We start from the raw sequence: 20226 nt of genomic DNA on the forward strand, positions 1-20226 counted from the left end.
TTTTTTTTTTTTTTTGAGACGGAGTTGCCCGGGCTGGAGTGCAGTGGCGCGATCTTGGCTCACTGCAAGCTCCGCCTCCCGGGTTCACGCCATTCTCCTGCCTCAACCTCCTGAGTAGCTGGGATTACAGGCGCCCGCCACCATGCCCAGCTAACTTTTATATTTTAGTAGAGATGGGGTTTCACCATGTCAGCCAGGATGGTCTTGATCTCCTGACCTCGTGATCCACCCGCCTCGGCCTACCAAAGTGCTGGGATTACAACTGTGAGCCACCGCGCCCGGCAACTACGCTTTAAAGTAGACAACAAAGTGGTTCTCTGCTGGGGAAAGCTTGATGACACCAAGATAATCTAAAGTAACATACTAAAGGCACTTTATGGACCAGGGAGGCAGCAATGAACACTGAGTAACATGTAAAACAGAGACCAAAATGTGCCTCTTTTTTTCTTGACCCGTTTTCAGAGGTTCATGAATTTTTTTTCAGTCTTTTTAAATAACCAACTTTTGCCTTTCTTGGTCCTTTCTATCATATATCTTTACATTTCATTAATTTTACTCCTAATTATTTCCATCTTTCTACTTTTTTAGGGTATAATTGGTTGTTCTTTTTTTAGCTTTCTAAGATCACTGATATTCCAGCCTTTCTTCTTTCCTAATTTGTGCATTTAAGGCTGCATGTTTCCATTCAAAAAGGACAGTAACCTCAAAATTTTAGACATAAGTACTCTGATTTTCATTTTATTTTATTTTTTTATTTTTTTTATTTTTTTTTTTATTTTTTTTTTGAGGCGGAGTCTCGCTCTGTCGCCCGGGCTGGAGTGCAGTGGCCGGATCTCAGCTCATTGCAAGCTCCGCCTCCCGGGTTTACGCCATTCTCCTGCCTCAGCCTCCCGAGTAGCTGGGACTACAGGCGCCCGCCACCTCGCCCGGCTAGCTTTTGTATTGTTAGTAGAGACGGGGTTTCACCGTGTTAGCCAGGATGGTCTCGATCTCCTGACCTCGTGATCCACCCGTCTCGGCCTCCCAAAGTGCTGGGATTACAGGCTTGAGCCACCGCGCCCGGCTTCATTTTTCTTAAAGACAACTCTGGTATACGCCTATTCTGTCCTGATTTCTGTAAATATTACCAAACCAAGAAGAAAGCATCTAGCAGAAAACAGGCTCTAGCATTTCATAGAAGAAAAGAAATAAACCAAGAGCAAAACTACCACAGCCCTTAATTCCACAATGAGGCGGCACCAATAATGCCCCATTATAAAGCTACAATCTCTACATCCCACTCAATATCTTTTGGTCCAAACAGCAAGCATTTTCTATTCTCTTTAATTTGCATTATGTGTGTCCACTTTTCTAGCCACAGTGACATAGGATATTAATAGGTTTCCCTGTACTTTTACTCAGATGTGAAATGATACTCAGGATGTAAGAGGGTAATTGTAGCAATTTGTATTTTCTTCATATTATTCCACTGCCATAAAATCCAAATGAGGCTCACTATGTCCTCTACTTTAAAAACTGTCACATTATCATGCTCTGCTTTGTCCTACTCTCAAATGCTTCATTCACTGAAAACTTCCAGGGGAAATTTGTGAGACAGCTGTAATCATCCTGGGGTAACACAAACCGTATGTAGTAGCACTATTAATAATCAGAACAGTGGGATTCTTATATTTAGCACAAAAAGAAGGTGAAATTTAAGACATAACTGTGCTCAGGTAGGACCTACGATCCTTTAAATATTACATATTCTAGTTTTTGTTTGCATCACTCTGTCGCACAGAATTTCCATTTCTTTTTTTTTTTCTTTCTTTCTTTTCTTTTTCTTCGTCTCACTCTGTTGCCCAGGCTGGAGTGTGGCAGGATCTCGGCTCACTGCAACCTCTGCCTCCCAGGTTCAAGCAAATTCTCCTGTCTCAGTCTCCCGAGTAGCTGGGACTACAGGTACATGACACCACACCTGGCTAATGTTTTGTATTTTTAGTAGAGACAGGGTTTCAGAGTGTTAGGCAAGATGGTCTCAATCTCCTGACCTCGTGATCTGCCTGCCTTGGCCTCCTCCCAAGGTGCTGGGATTACAGGTATGAGCCACCATGCCCAGCCCCAGAATTTCCATTTCTGTAGCATAAAATAACTCCATGATGACTTTCCAAGCTAGGTTTTCTGTCACTTTAGAGAATTTGTCAATTTAGAGATTTTGACAGAATTCTCTACTCCTGAACACAATCTTCATCCCGTTTTCACAAAACAGGATCATGAAACTCATCCTTCATGTGAGTTTCAAAAGTTTCAAAATAACAGAGTATGTGACACTTTATTGGAAATTGATATTTAACTGAATATTTCATCATGCTATACTTAATCCAGTGTCTTTGAATTTCTTTTAAAAGTTTTATGTCATTAAGTGTTTCATTTTAAGGAATAAATATATTTTCTTCAACTTGACAAGTATCCTGCATAAAACTGCATTAAAAACCAGTAACATCATACCCTGGATGGGGATGGAAGGTCCAAATCAGAACCTCCATGGAATGCATCTCTACATATTTTCACTTTGTTTTCAAGCAAGGACCTAGACCAGCAAGAAAGTGAGGGTAGAAAAACTACCTCTCCACACGGTACAGTTCTCTTAATAAGAGGACTGCTAGAGTCTTGCTAGATGATGTTTCCAGGAAGGATAAATGTATATATATATCAGTTAGTGTACATTCCCATAGCTGCTGTTCATCCCTACAAAACAGCCCACACACAGCATCACCTGCTGGCTCATTCCAGTGGGTGTTCCTAGACAGCAGCACATAAAATCCTGGAGCTGAATTTTAAACTAATGCTAAATTATAAAAGGATGTAAGGGGAATCTGACTCTCAAAACGCTTCAAGCTAAGGGATCTTCATGAGAAAACATTTTACAGCGGGGACATAATCATGATTGTTGTTACTGCTTCTTACCTCGAAAAATGCACCCAAAAGGTGGAAAAATACTTGCTCCACATTATTAAAAATTCACTGGCTTGGTATATTAAAAGAAGTCTTAGAAAACATTAATTAGGAAGTCCAATAACCCAACTGAAAAATATACAAAGACTATGAACAAGATGTTAAAGACAAAGGAAATACGAATGGCTAATAAATGTGAAAATATGCTTAACTTCATTCATAATTATAAAGAGGGAAATTAAAAACAAGATACCATTTATCTTAAAAATAAACTAGAAATAAAATAAGAGCTTGACATTCATTCCTTAAAGGTGAGAGACAGGATAATAGCAACCCTCACACAATGCTGAGAAAGTATACATTTGGCTTAATCTTGGAGGGGAACGTGGTAATACTTATCAAACCTCAAATTCCCACATTTGTTAACTGAATTTCAGTTAAATTCTACTGCTGGAAAGTTTCCCTATATAAGATATATTTCTGTAAGTGTACACAATACATGTAGAGGACAATTTATAATAATGAAAAACTAGACAACGTAAATGTCACTCCTAGGGTCTAGTTAAATAAATTACTAGTTAAATAAAATATAGCACATAACTCCATAGATGTATTCATAGACTGGAATGGCTTTGTAGCTGTTCAAAAGAATGCAAACAATCTCAACATACTGACATGTGAAGATACCTAAGATATATAGTCAAATTGAAAAGCCACAGAACATTATTCATACTGTGATTCCACTGGTATAAAAAAAGTTAAAGAATAAATAAATATATATATGTTTGCTGTACAAATTTCCCATAAGAGACACACAGTAGCTCCTTCCAAGGAGGTGGCATCAAAAGGAAATACGGGGTTTTTACTTCTGACTTCCTATAGGTTTCTACTGTATTTTAATGCAATAATTATGCTGTTTTACAATAATTTTAAAAATCATCCTCCTACTACTGCCAAAGCATGAATTGTAGAAACTGTAAAAAATGAGCCATCATGGTTTCATGTCCGGCTGAATTCTGAGGCTCTTGGGAGGTACAGGGAGGAAGGGAGTGGCAAAGGCAGGGGTAGCCTGGGAAAAGCAAGTTTGAAAAGGCTTCACTGTGTATAAAAAGCAAAGCCAGGCACTTATTTTCCAATAATGAGTCCAGCTGAGCTGACCGCTTTCCTCAAAGGGAATAGAGCAACTTGCTTAATTTCCACCAGCAAGAGGTTGAGCCTAGTTTTAACTGCATGCTCTATGTAATGTATTCTGTGAATGCCAGTCAACTCCCTCCCCTGCTGCTGTAGGTGTGAAAATGGCCCAAAGACGGCTGGGCGTGGTGGCTCATGCCTGTAATCTTAGCACTTTGGGAGGCCAAGGCGGGAGGACTGTCTGAGCTCAGGAATTCAAGACCAGCCTGGGCAACATGGCAAAATCCCATCTCTACTGAAAATATAAAAAATTAGCCAGGCATGGTAGTGGCTGCCTGTAATCATAGCTACTGGGGAGGCTGAGGCATGAGAATTGCTTGAATCTACAGCCAAGATCGCGCCACTGCACTCCAGCCTGGGCAATAGAGCAAGACTCTGTCTCCAAAAAAAAAAAAAGGCCCAAAGACGTTCAAGTCCTGATATGTTAGGTTACATGGCAATGGGAAATTAAGGTTGCAAATGGAATTGAGTTTGCTAATCAGCTGATCCTAAAACAGAGCAATTTTCCTAGATTATCTGGGTGAGCTCTGTGTAATCACAAGGGGCCTTAAGAGTGGAAGAGGGAGGCAGAAGAGGGAAGTCAGAGGGAGATCGGGACTGTGGAAGCAGGGTCAATGAGATGCAATGCTGTTGGCTCTGAAGATGGAGCAATGGGCCCAAGCCAAGGAATGCAGGCAGCCACTAGCAGCCGGAAAAGCCAAGGAAACAAATTCTACCCTACAGCGTCCAGAAAGCAACACAGCCCTTCTAACACTTTAAGTTTAGCCCACTGAGACCTGTGTCAGACTTCTAACCAACAGAACTGTAAGAGAATATATTTGTGGTAATTTGTTACAGCAGCAACAGGAATCTAATATGACCTACTTATATTTCCTTTATTTCCGTATACACAGATTTCCTCTGACGTACCAGCCTGAGATGTGCTGTGAAAATCAGCTACCTGGGCTTCCCACCTGTGGATGCTCACTGACCTGGGGCCACGCCAGATGATTTTAGGACTTCCTCAGAGAAAACCCAGACAAGACACCAGCAACAGAACTAGCCTGATGATTATTAAATTAGTTCTATGTGGAGAAGCCATATTTGAATAAGTTATTAGTGGAAGCCCTTTGTAAACCATGCTCCATTATATAAATGGCAGATGTCATTATTTACACCCAGACTACTCCTTTGGAAGACAAACAAAAGAGAAATGAATCCTGCTTAGCCCAGAATAGCATGACTACACATGTTCTTAAGTGTTTCCCGACATACTTCATATCTACAAATAAAGATAAGCTAGGTAGACCAAAGAACAATTTTAATAAGGACTTACTATTGAGTGCCAGGCATTGAGCTGGACACTGGCGATATATGATCTCATATAATGTTTACAACATTTTCATCAGGAAATACCATTCTACAACCATTAATAATTCACATGCTTACATTCTTACAGGCAATCATTGAAAGAGCTTGGGTTCAAAGTGCTTTGTCAGACTCCATAGCTGGGGCTCCAGAGAGACATCATGTTAATCCCCGTCCGCCATCATGAAACAGCTTAAAGAGACCCAAATGCTGATGATTCACCTCATTCTCACCAACCTAGAAATGCAACAATTTAACTGCACTTCCCCAAAATACCCTTGGGACTTGGACTTTTTTTTTTGTTTTAACTCAACAGCCAAATTATCAAAAACAGAATCTCTTGTTTTCATTATGATTTTGTATCTTACGTCCAACCAATTGATTGTGTCCATCAAGGAACCTGTATTCTCAGATGATATAAACAAAAACCTGGCTTTTGTGAGGCGGAGAGTGAAGTTTATAAAGGCCCCTCATAAGCCCTAGGCAATGACCGTCATGAGCAATGACCGTCATGAGCACCTGCCCCTCATGTCTGCAGGGCACAAGAGTCCCCACTCATCTGCTTGAGAACCACTGATCTAGCACAGCAATATCTAAAATGGGCAAGGATTTTCCCATTATGGGAATTTCTATATATATTCCATTCTAAATAAATGTTTTAGCACTAAAAACTCATCATAATGGAATTTTTAAAAGCCACGTAAACATAAGTGTAAGTCCCTCTTGCTTCCATTTCTTTTCTCAATTCAATACATGAAATTAGTATCAATCTTCTATAAGAAAAGTTCACATCCTTCAAAGGAGTAGTTTTCTCCTTGAATTACATTATATATACACATATTTTTTTTAAAGTCAGAACCACAAGCTGGCTCTGCATGTTAGTACATAAGCTAGTAAAAAGAAGATATTTGGAATCTGAAACACATTTTCCAAAAAATAACCATCATTCATGGGGGTTTCCAGGGTAACCAACAAAGCTATATTAAACTCATAATGTGGGCTAAATACATTTGCTGTAAATAAATTAAGATTTGATACTCTCACAGTATTAATTTATAAATATTAACAAAGTTATATACATTTCTTATATATTTTAAAGAAAAGCAATTCTGATGAGATGATCAAGAAAAATGAGAATGGAGATTTGGAGCAATCTAAGGAGCACTGCCAGGGTTTTCAGGATTGATACACTGCTCTCGACTGCATCTCATTTCATTTCCAAAACAGCTACAGTTTCCTTCTCCTTCGCACGGCTGTATGTCCACCGCTCTTCTTATACTTATTGGTAATGTGGTCATTTAATGGGACCACTAGAGCCAATAGAGAGAACTTTATGTGACATGAGGACCATCCAGCACAGGCTTAGCTGGCTGTAGATGGTGAATGACAGAGAAAAGGGTGGAGATTGGGAGGGACAGGAGCACATTGTTATCTGAGAGAGAGAAAAGACAGTGGTGACAGAGCACCGCATGACACCCAACTCCACAGGGCACCTCATGGAGTCCATGGCCTTGGTCAGGGCTGCTCCAGTATCTTTATGGGTGAGGAAGGCTGTGGTCCCGGTGTGGCTGGGGACTGGATGGAGAGCTAAACAGCTGCTGGTACAGTACTTTCAAGTACTACAGAATGGCTATTTGATTCCTACATCCATAAGATCTGAAAAACACTGCCAGAACTAAAAGACAATTCTATGGCTCACTCACTTGCTCTGTTTCACACACACACATACACACACACACAACTTTCCCCCAGTGGCTCACATCCATCATCAGTACCAAAAGAATTTTAAATTTACAATTATTATTTAGCACACAGTAAGCCCCTGCAATGCACAGAGCCATAAGCCATCTACAAAACTCAACTCAAATTACAAAAGGGATACAAGAACTCATCGATTAACTCAGGCGAAGCCCAAAGTAGATGTGAGAAATATTTTACTCTTTTCTCCCATAACATTCTTTTCCCAAGATCATAAATCTCTGAGCGTTGACTTTTCATCTTTAGAAAGTGAGCGTCATCAGGGCCAGAAAATAAATCACTTTTAAAATAGTCATTCACCGTGGGCAAATACAAATATAAGCCAGGCAGATGGTGAAGAGCTCATTTATACTGATATAATTTCATAGAACTAGGCAAGTGAGAAGGAAGCAGAGGGAGCTGTGAAATTTAGGGCCATGTTTAGAGGGTGAGACTAAATACCCCCAAACAACAGAATACTAAAACTTTTGGTACCACATCGCCACAATCTCTTCAACTCTTCACCTCTGGTTCAGATCTGACTTTCTCCCTTTGTGGCAACAAGAATGAACAGAAAAGAGAAAAGGGGAAAGAGGAGGGAAAACCCAGACTAAACATTGCAGGGCTTTAAGTCCTTTTCATTCACCAGTTTCAAAGCGCTTAATCCCTTGAGTACTGCTGCAGGATAGGAGAGATTATACCACTTGGTACTTAGTTTTTTCATATAGCTCCAGCTCAGCTCACAGTTGGCAAATCCAAGATGGCTCCTCCCCAGCACTCTGGTGGGTGTTTACGTCACAAAGCCACACAGGCCTCAGGGGAGGAGAGAGAAGGAAGGAACACCGTGAACTCTCCTAAGGCCACTGCCAAAGACTCTCTCAGTCCCGTGTCGAAACCCATTAAAAGCCCCAGCACATATCCTACTGGCCATAGCAAAGGCATGATTTCAGACCTTCCACTATATTCCCCTCCTCTCTTATAAAAACAACACCCACCCAAGAAGCAAAACCTTATTATCACCCACAAAAAAGGAAGAGAGGAAGAGAAAAGCAATGGAGGAAAGAAAAAATCCTTGAAAAATGAGCATAAGCTGAAATGAATCCCCCAAAACGACACAGAAAAATATACTATCATGCCTTGTACTCAGAGAGCTCATGAAAGCTGCCAGAAACCAAGTCGAACAAGTTTTTGAAAAATGTGTGCAGGGCTTAGGCTTGTGTGTGATGATTACATTGTGAGTTGCTAAGAATGAAAAGGAAGGAGGGCAGAAAGATGCTGTCTTGCAAGACAGACAGGAGGAGCTCTTAACCACAGGAGGCAGTATAGCCTAGGAGATAACCACAGAAGCACATCTTCAAATTTCACGTCATCTCACAGATGGTCATCTCAATTGCCGCAGGCTATAGGTACATCCACAACCACATGACACCAGGACCTACACAGTCTTAGGGTACTAACCGTGGAAACGTCACTTGGCTAAGAGACATTTCTCTTGCTGCTAATCTCATGATATACAGAATAATTATAACTATTATGAAACATGTACAGAGCTAATAAACTGGGTTATGAAAACCTGCTAAACTAAGGGTGGGCTCCATTCAATGCCCACTATATAATAAGAGCTCAGTATCTGCTGAGTGAATAAAATAATTGCGTAGATAAATCATCACTGTCTTACTATACTGGAACACAGAACAAACTAATGGAGGAGCAGTGTATTTTTAAGCATAAGAACAGTCTGGCTCTTTCTGATTTTTAGTGAGTCCTGAAGGTCTGATAGCTAGGAGGCATATCTTCTACATTTGTCTGAAGGATGAACGACTTTCCCTCCAGACCAACAACAACCAGAAGAGAAAAAGAAACAATCCGGCTAATCAAATCATTGGTTATTTCTTTAGTGTGAGGATCTCAATGGAATGTCTTCAGCAGCTCTTCTAAAAGATTACAATAAGAATTCTATCCCATGATTAGGGACCCTCCCACAAAAATAATTCCACGTATAACTACAACCACTTAGCACCTGTTAGATAGCTGATCAAGGCCACTGACGAGGAATGGACCAATTCATAGAAGCATCTTCTGCCTGGAGAGCTCCAGGACAGTGGCCGTAGATGCATCTTTCATCACAGCAGGATATGTAAGTCATATGCCACTCAACAGGTTAAACTTACTTCTACTGGAACTCCCGGAAGCCATAGGGAGGAGCACAGAGATGAGAACAATAGGGAAACATGCCCTTTAGTCATGAACACTACCAATGTACCTCATCGTTCACATTCATTCATTCCATACTTAGAGTATCTGCTATGTGCGTCATACTTTCCTAAATACTCTGGAGTTTCCAGAGAAGAATCACACATAGTGTCTTCCCTCAAAGAATTAGGTCTATGAGATGAAACGGCCAGGTCAGAAAAGTCTTGTGGGGCTGAAGATGACTCCTGCATGAAGAAAACCTACTTGGGGTAGATCAGGGGTAAGGCAGACACAATCTACCACTACCCAAAAGCCAATACCCTCTTTTCTCTTGCTGACAAAAACCCAGTTCTGGTCTCTCTGGGATCTGAGATCCCTTTGATCTCAGGTAAGGCACGCTCCATAGCCAGGGTGGGTGGCTCATGAAAATCCAGTGACCCACCACCAGTTATGGGTCTTGGAGTAGGTGTGTGATCTAGCTCTGGCTGTGAGATAACACGGGGAGTGTACTAAGGGGGCTTCGCTTCCCAAACAAAAGTGTCTTTTTTTTTTTTTGAGACAGAGTATCGCTCTGTTGCCAGGCTCGAGTGCAGTGGCGCGATCTCAGCTCACTGCAACCTCCGCCTCCCAAGTTCAAGTGATTCTCCTTCCTCAGTCTCCCAAGTAGCTGGGATTATAGGCACCCTCCACCACGCCCAGCTAATTTTTGTATTTTTAGTAGAGACAGCGTTTCACCATGTTGGCCAGGATGGTCTCGATCTCCTGACCTCAAGATCCACCTGCCTCGGCCTCCCAAAGTGCTGGAATTACAGGCATGAGCCACTGCACCCGGCCTCAAAAAGTGTCTTGAGAAGGGTTCCCATCCATTCTTTTAAAGGATATGTTGTGAGGATGCAATATTTAGGACTATAGCTATGATGCTGTCACCATGAAATGACAAGCATAATGATAAACAGGAGGAGGAATGGAAGAAACTCATATCTTTGAGGCCATCATGAGTTGCTGCGCCAGACCTGGAAGCACCTACTTCCAGAATTCTTTTGTGCAAAAATTTATTATTATTATTATTATTTTCTGAGACTGGATCTCACTCTGTCACCAAGGTTCGAATGCAGTGGTGTGATCACAGCCCACTGCAGCCTCAACCTCCCAGGCTCAAGCAATCCTCCCACCTCAGCCTCCCGAGTAGCTGGGACCATCAGCACGTACCCCCATTGCCTGGATAATTTTTATATTTTTTTGTAGAGACAGGGTCTGTGTTGCCCAGGTTGGTCTTGACCTCCTCGCCTCAAGTGATCCTCCTGCTTTGACCTCCTAAAATGCTGGGACTGCAGGTATGAACCACCATGCCCAGGCTTAAATTTATTACTATTTGAGCTATTAATTGTAGGGTTTCCTATTATTTGCATCTGAAAGAATCCTATCCAATATAGGAGATGGTGCAGTAAGAAGGAAAGAGCACTAGCTTGGGAGAAAGCAAGTCCAGATATCAATTTTGTGTCAACCTAAGTTCTGTGATGCTTGGCAAGTCAAACAACCACTCCAGTTTGGGGAGTGGCCATTTGACTCCTAAAGACTATTCTAAGATTTAGTGAATCAAAGGTCATGATTCAAAGGAAAACAAAAGTCTATTCTACAGATTCTTGGAAGGAGATATAGTCTGTTTAATGATGAGAGATGAGGAGTGGAGTGTGGAAGGATAATCCTATCACCCACAAAATTTACTTATAACAAATTTTAAACTTGATCAATGATATTTCCTATGCAGCAACCATTTGGAATTAAACTCTGTGAGGTTATCACAGGATTCAATAAAGTGATTTTTAATCATCCTAAGTCAGTGATAGCTGCCTCACTCCTCAAACTGTTGACCACAAATAAATATGTGTCACATGTTTCAAAAAAACTTATAAGATTGCAACTTTAAAAGAATTATTTACAGGATCAAAACAACGTATTAAAACCTTGTTCATCTCTAAAAATCTATCACCATCCCACACCAGATACATCCTCAACCAACATCTACCTATACAATTATGTATCATGGGAATGAAAATTAAAAAATGATAAAATGTGTTGAGGGGATTGTACTGGCCAGGCTTCAAGTTGAACATCAGAGGATTTCAAATGGACAGCTTTATGGGTTGTTAAGTAGTTCAAAAGTTCAGGGCTAAAATGATGATTCAATCAAAAGCATGAAAATTCTTGACACAGAACTCAGATAAATCTTTTATATCAGTCTCCTTCCTTTATTCTTAAAACAATTTTTCTTCCTTTGGAAAGGGATGATTAGGACATGTTTACTTGAAATTCAGTTATGCAATTTTTTAACCGAAGTCCATTTAGCTAACTTATGTGCTGATATAGTACTCAGTATATAAAGACATTATAAGTTTTTCTACACCTGCTAGATTTGTAGGGGTATGGAATATGTGGTCTCTTGATAGCATTGTTGCCACTATAATCCAGACAACTAACTAGGCAAAGCTGCTAACTGGGACAGTCAACACGGGATGATAAGAGTTGACGGTGTGCTCTTGAGGAACAGGCTTAGAAACACTCTGCTTATAGTCTCCAGGGGCGGGGCTATAGTCCTGATGGTTCTAAGGCCATGGGTAGGTATCTGGGCACCAGATATTTACCCTCAAATAATTAACACAACATTATTTTTCATTGCTCCCCCTTTCCAGCTTACCCATAAAAATGTGGGAAAGTTTTTAAAGTTACCAAATGCTCTTCAACTAGTGAATGGATAAACTGTAGATCCCATGAGTACTATTCAACGCAAAAGGAATGCATTAGTATGATTCACGTTAACATGGATGTATCTCAAATGCATTACACTATGTGAAGGAAGCCCTACTCAAAAGGCTATATCCTGCATGATTCCATATACATGACATTCCGGGAAAGACAAAACTATAGGGACAAATAATAGATCAGTGGTTGCCAAGGGCTGGGGGACAGATTTGACTACAAAGGGGCATGAGGGAATTTGGGGTCAGTAGAACTGTTCTATACAGGTTGTGTACCCCTCACCTGAAACGCCTGGGAGAAGAAGTGTTTTGGATTTTGAATTTTTTTGGATGTTGGAATTTTTGCATTATACCAGTTGAGCATCCCAAATCCAAAAATCTGAAATCCAAAATATTCCAAGGAGCATTTCCTTTGAGTGTCATGTCGGCCTTAAAAAAGTTTCAGATTTGGGGGCATTTTCGATTTTGAATTAGGGATTCAGATTTAATTCCAATCTAATTCAGATTTTGAATGCTATTTGGATTAGGGATACTACTATGATTTGTTAAGACTGAGAACCTCTCATTTTTAAATGGTGAATTATATTGTTTGTGAATTATGCCTCAATAAATCTGACTTTTAAAAAAACAGTTAAGGTTTTGTCGCTCAGATATGTCCTCTGGAAGGTGGGTATGCATGGTCATGTGTGAGCTCTGTCCTTCAGGATGGGTTTACCTCATTGCCCTGGGCTCTCCTGTGCCAAGAGTCCAACCAGTCACAATGGGTGCAGAAAACAGAAACCACTCCAGGTGTTGCAGTCAGAAAGGAATTTGATATGGAAATTAGGTGCGTATAAAATTATTAAAAATAATTTTTTAATATTTGGAGGAGCAGACATCAGGGGCCCCATTAGACTTTTCTTTTATGGAGGGGACAGAGTCTTACTCTGTCACCCAGCCTGGAGTGCAGTGGCACAATCTCAGCTCACTGCAACCTCTGCCTCCCAGGTTCAAGCGATTCTGCTGCCTCAGCCTCCTGAGTAACTGGGATTACGGGCACATGCCACCACGCCCAGCTCATTTTTGTATTTTTAGTAGAGACGGGGATTTACCATGTTGGTTAGGCTGGTCTCAAACTCCTGACCTCGTGATTCACCCAACTCGACCACCCAAAGTGCTGGGATTACTGGCATGAGCCACCACGCCCAGCACGCCCCTTAGACTTCTAAGTTCCAGGTCACAACAATGTAGATGGCTGTGATTCAGAGGTCAGAAAGCTGTTGCCACACCCATGGAGGTGGGACTAAGGCCTGGAACTATGAGTGTGGCCACCACAGCTGCCTCTCAACACTCCAACCTCCATGCCACTGCCTGCCAGCAGCATAAACAGAAGGAACTTGGTCTTCCAAATCTCACACAAATGCATCTCCCTGTAACGTGTTCAGAAATCCGACTGTAAGAAAGTCTGGGACATATAGCTGTTAGGTTTCCAATCTCTCCAATCAAGAAAATAGAAAGAAAGTTAAGAGAGTGGCCAGGCGTGGTGGCTCACGCCTGTAATCCCAACACTTTGGGAGGTCAAGGCGGGCAGATCACGAGGTCAGGAGATCGAGATCATCCTGGCCAACATGGTGAAACCCCGTCTCTACTAAAATACAAAATTAGCTGGGTGTGGTGGTACATGCCTGTAATCCCAGCTACTCAGGAGGCTGAGGCATGAGAATCGCTTGAACCTGGGAGGTGGAGGTTGCAGTGAGCTGAGATCGATCGTGCCACTGCACTGTAGCCTGGCAACAGAGGAGAAAAAAAAATCTCAAAAAAAAGAAAAAGTCAAGAGAGCTCGGTCCAGTCTCTACTCCAATCACCATCCTTCCTGTCCTAAAGTAAGGCATACATGATGAAGTGACACACCAAAAACCTTTTCCATCTAGACTTACATTTCAGATGGTGCTTTTCATTGAAAATTGTTCTACTAATAGGTAAAACCAAGATCCTAACTCATTTCATTATGGAAGAATATTTCATTTTCACATTTAGTTAGTTCTAGCCCCAGCAGAATAAAATGATAAGATTACTACATTTTATAACAGAGCTGATCACAGCTCTCTTCTAACTCATGTATTAAATACATACAGCTCTTTGAGCTTTTATTCTGCTGGGAATTAAACAGACTAAGCTTCAAAATGCATTACTGTTTCAGATGTAGGTTATTTTATGGAAAGCCAGAACCAGCAGAGGGGAGCCACCTTTGGTATCCCACTTATCCCCCCAAAGACCTAACATGTTCTAAACAGTAAACCAGAAGACAATAGTTAATTTAGCTACATGACCCTAATAACCACAATTCTGAAAGTTAGTTTCCCAACGACCACTCACATAAGTAACTATATTTTCTAGATCAAAAGCATTAAGGACCTGCTCATAAGGCATTTTTAACCTTTAAGAATTTCACTTCATTCTACATAGAAGTTATTCCTCCACAATGTACAGAAAGGAGGCAATAGCAACATTTTCTTTTCTGACAGAAAACTATTGTGTGGATGTCGCTAGTTTTTTGAACTATTAAGACAAAAAAAAGTGGCAAGGCACAATGGCCTAAGAAGAAAAATAGTGTCCAAGCTCTACTAGCTGTTTGGGTTTTGAGAATCATCTGCCATAGCACTCACTGGAAAAAACGAGGGCAGTCTTTGCCAAAAATTCTCCCTTCTCAGAAAACCACCAAAACACCATTCTACTCCATAAGACCTTCCCTGCTACATGGAATCAAACAAAATCTTACCTTGCTCTGACAAAACAATTAGGGGGAAAAAATGACAACTAGAAATTAATGACTGTCTCCCTACCTTAATGAAAAAAGCTCTGGCTAGTTCTTCTTCTTCAGGATGTATTATTTTCAAAGTTGAACTTGGGAATTAGTTATCTCTTTCTTTTCTTTTCTTTTTTTTTTCTTTTTTTTTTTTTTTTTTTTTTTTGAGATGGTGCCCTGTTCTGTCGCCCAGGCTGGTGTGCAGTGGCGTGATCTTGGCTCACTGCAGCCTCTGCTCCCGGGTTCAAGCGATTCTCCTGCCTCAGCCTCCTGAGTAGCTGGGATTACAGGTGTGTGCCACTATGCCCGGCTAATTTTTGTATTTTTAGTAGAGATGGGGTTTCACCATATTGGTCAGGCTGGTCTCGAACTCCTGACCTCGTGATCCACCAGCCTTGGCCTACCAATGTGCTGGGATTACAGGTGTGAGCCACTGCGCCCGGCCAGGAGTTAGTTATTTCTTACAGATAATCATATGCTAATTTTTTTTGCCAATGCTACTGACTGGTGAGGTAAAGTGGGCAACAACTTTGTGCAAAAAACAACAGACCTGGCCTCAAACCTTGGGGGTCAGAGGGAACACCTATCAGAAAAACACAGAAGGAACACTAAAGAGGACTTACAAAGTCAGAAATGGTACGAGCCATAGTAAGTAAGTTAGGTTTTGCCCAAGAATGCTGCTAGAAATAAGGATCTAAAAAATGATCACTAAAGATCTAAGAACTCACTTCTCTACCATTCACATGGTCGCCAACTTACCTTCTAATTCACTTGCACATCAGCTGCATGAGTTTCTAGACCCTGATACTCCTTGTACATACAGAGCAAATGCCTTTCAAAAATCCACAGCCACTATTCACTTCATACCCTTCTAAAGCCCCTTAAAGATGCCCATGAAATATTTGTAGGCAGCCTAATCTGACTTTACAAGAGCTATGCTACTACATCACTGTCCAAGAATATAATCCTATGCTGCTTGGAGAAAAATTTCCATTGATAACCAAAACCATTTGATCAAAGACACTGCTTTGGGGCTTTCAACCTTATCAAATCGATTTTGTGAGTGTTCTACAATTTTCAGGCGAAAAAGATTTCAATGGAAATTAAGAACAACCTCTAACGCATGGTTAAAGAAGGCCTCTGCCCAGTTCAAGAGACCGTATCAAGACTATATCATGTGCATCAAAAGAACAAGAAAAACGAAAATGGACTCAGGACACAAAATAATACTGGCAAAAGGAGACACCGCATTTCGCTCCCCTCCAGCTGCCACTTAGAGGCAGAGTTAGGAGAGCCCAGCCGAGGGCAGATGACAGAAAGTCCATGAAGCCTGTTGGAGCCTGGCTGGTCACCAGGATCTGCAAGGACTGCTCTCCTGACGAGGCAGTGCATAACCTCGGCAGCCTGAACCTGGGCTGCAGCTCAGTGCCCAAAAGGAGTGTTGGCCATGGCCCCACGGATACCGGCCTGGCTCAGGAGCATGCAGGAGTCGAGCATGTGAGGCAAGAGCTTGTATTAGCAGGAACCACACGAAAAAGCCATTATTCAGGGGAGCAACATAATATATTGTAACTGCTCCCATCATGTCAATAGGCATCATGTTAATGGGTCTGTTAGAATTTCTCCCACTTGAAGTTAAAATGACTCCTATTTCAATGAAAATAGGAGATTCCTCATTTGTAGGATCACAATTCACCCATAGCAGCTGCCAGACACACGAACAAGAGAAGTGCCGGGCATGCACATAGCTGATTTTGTCTCTCCAGGCAATTCTTCCATTTTTTAATTTGTCTCCTCTTGAAACAAAGAGATGAGCAAGTTACAAATATAATTACTATATTTCTGAACAAGCGATAACACAAGCCATGAATGCACTGACAGGACTGCACGCTTACCTCTGGCTCTGGCTGTGAGGTTTGTTCGTCTTCAGCGGAGTTTGGTAAAATGGCCCAGGTTATGTTGGCACTGGCTGATGGCAAAGAGCCAAGTGTCCCATTTTTCAGCTGCTCTGTGGAATGTGACTTGGGCCCGTGCCATCCCAGGGTGTTTTCTGAAATAAAGATCTAGAATGATGCCAAGTATTTTCCAAATTAAACATCTATAGGTCATGAAATATTCGTACCCACTGTCTGAAGAGACCTGCTTGAAAAGGGCATGATGTAAAACACAGAGGGCTTGTTTTGAATGAAGTACCAAGTGCAGATTCTGACCATCTGTTTAGGAACGAGTTTCTGTCTAATATCAGGATCCGAATCATCACAGGCTGTTGCACTCCCCAACAGTGGACAAAAACAATCGCTATTTACCAAAGCCAGATAAAGGTGTTTTTCTTGTTTTGTTTTGTTTTAACTTTTAAAAAATTTCTAAATAGTCACAATGAAAAGTCAGATTCTATCAAAAATAGACTGCTCAAAATGGGGTTTGAATTCCAAGTGACACAATGGCCATGGCTCAGAAAAGATGCCTGCAGTGTGAGCACAGGATGCCACCCTTGCCCTCAGACGTGGCTTGGTGTGGCAGATGTCAGGAAGCCCCATCACCAAGCACACAGGTACTCATTCCATTCGAGCAAGAAACACTTTTACAAATGGCAGTCCGGTAAACCAAAGCCATTTTTCGAATCCTCCACCAACTCCCTGGGGGAGGACGGGTAGAGACTTTTACTCTAATATTTTTTTAAGGGTCACACATTATTGTAGAATATTTTATACACCTACTAATGGAAACAGGAGTAACCAGAGGTGGATTTCTTTTTTTTTTTTTTTAATACTTTCAGTTTTAGGGTACGTGTGCACAATGTGCAGGTTTGTTACATATGCATACAAGTGCCATGTTGGCAGAGGTGGATTTCTTTACCCCATAGCAATTCTGCCATTCAAATAAATAGGTCTCGGTGGGCACAGAGGCTCATGCCTATGATCCCAGCACTTTGGGAGGCTGAGGCAGGAGGATCGCTTGAGCCCAGGAGTTGGAGATCAACCCAAGCAACAAGGCGAAACCCTATCCCTACAAAAAATATTAAAATAAGCCAGGTGTGGTGACACAAGCCTGGAGTCCCAGCTACTTGGGTAGCTGAGGTGGGAGGATCTATTGAGCCAAGGTGGTCAAGGCCGCAGTAAGCCCAAATCACGCCACCGCACTCCAGCCTTGGTGACAATGCAAGACCCCGTCTCCAAAAAAGGTAACAAAAAATAGGTAAGTCTCAAGCTTAGCTGACTGACACTCTGTAGATTCTGTTCTAAGTCTAAGAGCAAGAATAAATGATAAAGAAAAATTAGGCTAAAGTAGAGAATGACTCATGAACTACAATTCAACATTTCAGGGTCTCAGATGTTCCATCCATAAAGCAATACTATCTGTCAGCCTTTTCATTAGAATTACTCAAAGAAAAGTCTACAGGTATCCCAGACTTTCCTGATGTATCCCCAGGGGAATCTGGTTGTCAGCGGCAGATGAAGAGACCGTGTATGTGCGGTGCTTATGCATCTGTATGCTGCTGTATGCAGTATTATCCAACTCAAGTGTATTTTTATGCAAAAATCTTTTTTAATGTCAAGTGTTAGGTCACATAACTCTACTGTTAAAAGCCTCAAGTGGGCCAGACACGGTGGCCCATACCTGTAACTCCAGCACTTCGGGATCCCGGCTGAGGCGGGTAAATCACTTGAACCCAGGAGTTTGAGTCCAGCCTGGGGAACATGGCAAAACCCTGTCTCTACAGAAAATACAAAAATTAGCAGGGCATGGTGACACGCACCTATAGTCCCAGCTACTTGAGAGGCTAAAGTGGCAGGATATATTAAGCCCAGGAGGTCGAGGCTACAGTGAGCCATGATTGCACCACTGCACTCCAGCCTGGGTGACAATGAGAGACCCTGTTTCAAAATAAATAAATTAATAAAGGCCCCACATTGCAATTGGAACAAAATCTAAGCTGCCTGGCTTTGCTCTATGACCTGCCCAGCCTCATTTTGTTCTCTTCTCCCCGTTGCTTAGTATGCTCAAGTCACATCAGTATATTTTTCCATTTCTCAAATGTGCCAAGTTCATGACAGTCTCAGAGTGTTTGTGCATGCTGTTCCTTCCTCCCAAAGGGCTGTTCCTCCAGTCCTTCTACATCGGGGAGGAAGTATCCTGTATAGATCCAGGGGTCAGCTAAAATATCACTTGCTCAGAAAGGCCTTCTGGGACCTCCCTGGCCAAAACAGCACCCCAAAGGCACTCTCTGTCACATCGCCATTTGCTGTCTTCCCAGGACTTAGCATTGTCTGAACTCACTAGCGCACTCATTCACTTGCTGATTTTCTTTCCTCCCTGGAATGTCAGCTCCTTGAGGACAAGAACAATACCGCCCTTGCTCACAGCAGTGTCCCCAGAACCATGAACATGTTTAGCAAAGAGTGTACACTCAATATGAATGTGCTGAATAAATCAGAGATAGAAAACTTTAAGAAGAGTGCACGTCATAGCCTCCTAAAAATTAACAAATAAAAAATGGCCAAAAGACAGAGAATAGAATGGTGGTTGCCGGGGGCTGAGGAGTGGATGGGAGGGAATGGGGAGTTAACGTTTAAAAGGTAAAGAGCTCCAGTTTTGCAAGATGAAAAGAGTTTTGGAGATTGGTTATACAACAATGTGAATGTACCAAACACTACTGAGATGTACACATAAAAATGGTCAGGGTGATGCATTTTATGTTACGTGTATTTGACTACAATTTTTTCTTAATGGCAAAAAAAAAAAAAGCATCCATATAGCAGCACTTCATGTTATTTTTTAAAAGGTAAAAACTCACAACACTAAAACCAAAGGCTAAAGATGCACTAATACCAGAACTTGAGAGAAATGTCTGCAAATAGCAAGGCAGATGGAGCTGAACTAAGAAAACCAACCCAGGATTCAAGACACTGCAATCTGCCATAAGAGAGGCGGACAGATACCTTTTGCCTTTCCTGCTGACCAATTCCTGCCTCCGAAACCTCAAACTGGATTCAGATCTAAAATACCAAACAGTTGTTCTATAGATATAGAGGTGCTATTTAAAAATTCTTTGCTTTATTACACAAGCAGTAAACATCCTGTAGAGCAGTTAGGAAATCTTTTTAAAAATAAAGAAGTTTGGGCAACACAGTGAGACAATGTCTCTACGAAAAATTAACAAACTAGCCAGGCATGGTGGTACATGCCTGTAGTCCCAGCTACTTGGAATGCTGAGGTGGGAAGATCACTTGAGCCCAGGAGTTTGAGGCAGTAAGCCATGATCATGCCACTGCACTCCAGCCC

At 41.6% G+C, this 20226-nt stretch overlaps 1 protein-coding gene across 1 annotated transcript in view; it reads right to left on the reverse strand.

Moving 5' to 3' along the window:
• The window catches only part of OSBPL10 (oxysterol binding protein like 10), a 71174-nt gene extending 54183 nt beyond the window's left edge, over window positions 1-16991 (reverse strand). Inside the window, exon 1 of the mRNA XM_017854119.1 lies at window positions 16839-16991. The gene's annotated coding sequence lies outside the window, so the exon portion shown is untranslated. The remainder of the gene's footprint in view (window positions 1-16838) is intronic.
• Window positions 16992-20226: the final 3235 nt, after the last annotated feature.

Source organism: Rhinopithecus bieti, unplaced genomic scaffold (assembly GCF_001698545.2).
Source record: "Rhinopithecus bieti isolate Rb0 unplaced genomic scaffold, ASM169854v2 scaffold_37987, whole genome shotgun sequence".
Classification (NCBI taxonomy): Eukaryota; Metazoa; Chordata; class Mammalia; order Primates; family Cercopithecidae; genus Rhinopithecus; species Rhinopithecus bieti.